We start from the raw sequence: 5,634 nt of genomic DNA on the forward strand, positions 1-5,634 counted from the left end.
AAGCAGTGGTATCAACGCAGAGTACTCTGACACATTTTCTGCACGTGGTTTTGTCCATTTTATTTCGAAACAATCTTGAAAATGCAGATTGCATATTCTTGCTACAATATATATTGAATGTATAATTAATGATATAATACATAATATGTGCGTGCGTGCGCGCGTGCGTGCGTGCGCGCGTGCGTGCGTGCGCGCGTGCGTGCGTGCGCGCGTGCGTGCGTGCGCGCGTGCGTGCGTGCGTGCGTGCGTGCGTGCGTGCGTGCGTGCGTGCGTGCGTGCGTGCGTGCGTGCGTGCGTGCGTGCGTGCGTGCGTGCGTGCGTGCGTGCGTGCGTGCGTGCGTGCGTGCGTGCGTGCGTGCGTGCGTGCGTGCGTGCGTGCGTGCGTGCGTGCGTGCGTGCGTGCGTGCGTGCGTGCGTGCGTGCGTGCGTGCGTGCGTGCGTGCGTGCGTGCGTGCGTGCGTGCGTGCGTGCGTGCGTGCGTGCGTGCGTGCGTGCGTGCGTGCGTGCGTGCGTGCGTGCGTGCGTGCGTGCGTGCGTGCGTGTGTGTGTGTGTACGCATACTTAACAGCATCAATATTTATATCTATTTCATTTCGTCTACACGCTTTAATCCATTGCTGACGAATGGATTTGTGTTTCGGGAATCGAAATAACTTTATTGTTTTGTGTGCACTGTCTGTGCGGCTGGTACAATTAATTATACAGCACGCCGGCATAATTTCTGCAATAAAAAAAACATTATACTAGGATTACATAACACTACACTATAAAACATTACACATTACATTGCACATTATAATATAACTTACTTTCAATGTATCACTTTTTAATATAAATCACTGTTAAATATAATATATTACTGTTTAATATAAATCACGCATTCATAAACGTCAAATCACTGCTTATATGTTTCCATATAACATCTTTAACTTCGTACTCAAGTCATATGTTTGAGTATTTGGACCCAATTCTTATTGGTCAAGACTACTGCGCATACGTGATGTTGTTTCACCTATTCTTATTACATCATAGCTCAGCCAATCCGGGCTAGCACGTCATTATGATGTAAAAGATGCGTTAATGTAGTCTGTAGTCAATGCGCACACAGCGCGAGTAATGCATATAGTGACGGGAAGTAAAGACTCTATGCCTTATACACACTGTATATAAACATTAATATGGTATTAAAAATAATTTTCTCATTTAAATTTATTTGTCGGAACTATAAATATAATTATTATAATAAATATTTATGATTCTAACTTTGATTATGTTAAACATTTTTGATTGTTATTTTTGGACTTGGTTTTATATTAAATATAAGCAAATCAATTTTATATTCATTAGTTTAATATATTACATCTTCTATTTTTGTATTTATTTTTTGTAGCATTTATTGCTTAATTAATATTTATATCATAAACTTATCTAAATCATAAATCAGTATAAAATTGACAACACGATGCGTTCTATATGTTGTGAAGTTCAAACATAGAGAGCTATATGATACCATTTTAATATAATGCGCAAGCACACGAACAAATTTGAAATGCATCATGAACAAGATAACGTTTTATTTGTCTCGATTAAGAAATCCATTTGACAAGCTGAAAAAGATTTCTTACAGATCTCGTAAAATTAATTTCTTAAAACAAGATATCTTGAAGAAATATTATAATAGATTTCTTAAAATTGACGTCTATTAGAGATCTTATTGAGAGCTCGAAAAGTAATCTTTAAAAAGATTTCTAATTGAGGTCTTTTTGACATTCGTGCTATCTAGGTGGGATCATTTGCCGGAAAGAATTTAGGAATTCGGGCTCCGCCCGAGAACTGCTCTGACTATTTAAATAATTCTGACACCTTTGAATTTAAATAAATATATAAATATCTGTTTTATTCGTGACTTGGCTTAATTACAATGTTCCCGCACATTCGCTCGCGTCGCGTATCGCGATAGCGGATATTTTGACGTGCGCGTGTCTAGAGTCGAGTTTCGGTCTCGAGACTCGCTTCTCACTTCTTCGTATGTATTTCTGCCGACTACGTGGCTACTCGATATTATAATAATTATCGACACTCGCTTTGACACTCGCGACTGTTAGCGATTTCACATGCGTGGAACCTGCGCGAAGTTAGCATCCCATTTTTGAAATTTTAAAATTCTAAAGGTTGTTCCAGGTTGTTCTAGACTTGTTCTAAATTGTTCCAGAACATCAAATTTATATTATAAAAATTTTCGCGGAAAATTAAAAAAAACGATTTTTTTACCTGGCACCCCATTTTTCGAAAATCGAACTTTTCGAGGTTGTTCCAGGTTATTCTAGTTGTTCTAAACATTGTTCCAAAGTATTAGTTTGATTGATCAAAAACTTTAAGAGATATTGAAAAAACAAAAATTTTGGAAAAAAACATTTTGGCCATTTTTTCATAAACAAAACAACTTACAAAATTGTCGATATAGAACATATTTATAACCGCGTAGAACAATTGAGAACAAAATTTTTAAGGCCAGAACAACAATATAAGGCCCACTTTATTCTTTATCGGGAAATTTAATTTTTCGATTTTCTTGGATAGAAACGTTGTTCCAGGCTTCCCGCTTTAAAACTATCGTGTTCTTGACTAGAACAACCGGGAACAAAATTTTCTCGCTCCGAACAAAAACATAATATGCGCTTTATTCTTGGAGATAGATAGTTACTTTGTCTTTTTCGTGTTTTTTTTCTTTTTTGCTGGATATTTTTGTAATTTTTTTGAATTTGTAATGTGTTTTAACTTTAAAATATTTTTTTTATGTTTTAAGTATTAATTTTTTTTTGTCATTTTTTGTGATTGACTTAATGGACTTTTTTCAAACTTTAATATATACTATTAAATGCGGGTTTACTGTAGCATTGCTTTTAACTCTACTTGGCTTACGGCTCAAGTTATCAAATTGTGTCCAGTTTTCATTACATTTAATAAATGCTGTATAATGTCCTACTGAACTGACTGACGTACCACCGTAAAAATTAACTATGCCTGCTAATTTATATTCACAGTCATTAAGAGTAATATGATCGATGAAGCTATTTAAATCGTATGTTTGTTGACTGATACTATGTTCAATGAACACGTGTAATCCGTATTCTATTTCCATCTGAATGCTCTTATTGCACATTTTACAAGTTTTAGACATTTTTGCCACATATTCTGTAATGGCTTTATCTAATTTTTTATACCCATATTCTTCTATTATTTTTGTTTGAATGGGTAAAATAATTCCCGACCGAGATTTACTATTTTGACATTTGTTGCATGTATTTTTAATTTTGTAACTCGGATTTTCATTAAATATCTGTTCACATAAATTATTTACATTAGAAAGAGCATCAATAATTATTATGTCAGAAGTTGCTCCATTTCGAATAAAAAATTCTACCTTTTTTAGCAGTTCTGCTCTTTTTTTATAAATTCTCTTGGTCGGTCCTTCTTCTACATATTGTCTAATAAATGAAAATATTTCTGTAGATTCTGTTTTTAAAGTGATATTGAAAGATTCATACGTAGTTGCACTTGCAAATATATGGATTAAACTGTCAAATCCACAAGTGTTTTGAACTATGTACGTTAAATTTTTTTCTGATAACGCCGGACAAAGATTACCATTTTCTGACAGGGATTTGGGCTGTGGAAATCACTGTACACAACTTTGTTTACAAGCACTTATATTTAATAAGGAATAAAGATTAATACTATAATTATCGGTTTCATTTGAATACAAAGAAAATAACGTGTAACGCACAGGTCCCGTGCTTCTTTCTCTCCAGATCGTAGGAGAACCCAGAACACACTCTATACTAGAAGGGGAACTCAAAAAAAACTCATGCCGGTGGCGTACGCGAGCGCCGTGTGTTTTCCTAAAACTAAAATGTCTCTAGAGATCTTTTCGATATATATATCTCGCAGATTTCTCACATTTTCCAAAAGCGTGATTCCAACAGCGTTTTTAGCAATACTTATTGTATTCCAATCAGGTCTTTCTTGTAAATATGATCGCTTTATCTTCGTGGGAATATTTGTATTTTTCCAATTTTGTTCAAATAATAAATCATTTATTTCTTCTTTTTCAAGGGAGGAATTTGGACAATTTTCTTCTGTTGTTATTGTAGATTCCATAATCAAAGAAGTGTTATTGCGTTGCTGTAATTCATTTTCCGTCATAAAATCATTTTCCGTCATAAAATCACTTTCCGCCATAAAAGCACTTTTGCGAACTGCTGCAGCCAGTTTTGCTTTTCCGGAAAATGATTTCAGATGTAGGCTTACAAATTTATCTAACCTCATTAGTCTACAATCATTTTTTAAAACTCTATTTTTTAAATCATTGAATTCTCCTACAGCTGCAGAAGTAGCACTAAATTTTGAGCATTGAAAGGCATCGAGCATTATTGCAGTGTACAGCGGAAAGTGTGGTACTAATTTTTTAATTCGTTCAGTCAAAAAAGGGGCAAAATAAATATTAATATCGTCGCCTATTTTAGAGGTTTTTTGATTAATTTCCTGAAATAAATTTTTTGCCCACGTATCAATAATACTATCATTAATTAAATCATTATCGTCGTCAATATTGATTTCCTTTTCGGATTCAGTTAAATTTTTCGTTACTGTTAATAAATTCGAATCTTGAACTCTTTCTTTTAAATATTCGTAAGCTTCCTGTCCTAAACTATTCAATCCATTTTTATCTTTGCTGTACCCTTCGCTGTTACAGAGAATAATGATATTCCGTATTGTACTTTCAAATTCATTAAAATTAGTTATTTTTGTTAAATAACCCATTATTAACAAATAAAATATCTTAACTCTTGGGTGTAATTGTTTTAATTCTTTCCATCGTGCTACTAAGTGCATGTAATGCGCAATGTCCAATCGTAAACAACATGATGGTAAACAATACGGCATACCTGTAATGTAATAAAAACACTGTTGTAAGTAATCTTTTAAGTTTTTACAGTTCCCAAAAGATCGTACTATAGCCCCCATCAGAACCTTATCAAAATTTGATACTATTTGCTTGGGAATTGGAAAATTTGCCTTGTATGTGGTTCCTATTCTTATAATTTCATTGAACCAGTACAAAATTGCGTTGGTATTCTGCACTTCACTCAGCATTTGAAACACTGGCATTTTTGTACTGGGTGTTTCTGTAACTATTTCATATAAATAGATATGCGCTGACAGTTCACCATTTAATTTTCGGAGTTTTTTAACCAATGAGCCCGTGGCATCGACACATATATTATTGGGATTTTTTAAATAAATCATCATCTGTTCCTGGGTCCAATAATGGACGAAAAATGGATTAAATCCAATACTATAAATGTGACCAACATGACACTCATATTTCATTTTTGTTATGCTTTGAATCGGATCGATTAAATTGATTCCAAGATCTTTGTTCTTTTCGTATTCCTTCGCTTTACGTAAAACATTCGTTTTAGGTAAATATGGTGGTTCAGGGTCTCCGAAATTCATAATATTATCGGCTTCTTTACGTCGCCATAATGATGGTAAAATATTTCTGTCAAGCATATCGCGAGAAATCTCAATGCAACGTTGTCCTTTTAATTGACGTTTTTTTATGCTTGA

Source organism: Polyergus mexicanus, unplaced genomic scaffold, assembly GCF_030449975.1.
Source record: "Polyergus mexicanus isolate NDT 795.1 unplaced genomic scaffold, iyPolMexi1.0 SCAF_6, whole genome shotgun sequence".
Taxonomy (NCBI): Eukaryota; Metazoa; Arthropoda; class Insecta; order Hymenoptera; family Formicidae; genus Polyergus; species Polyergus mexicanus.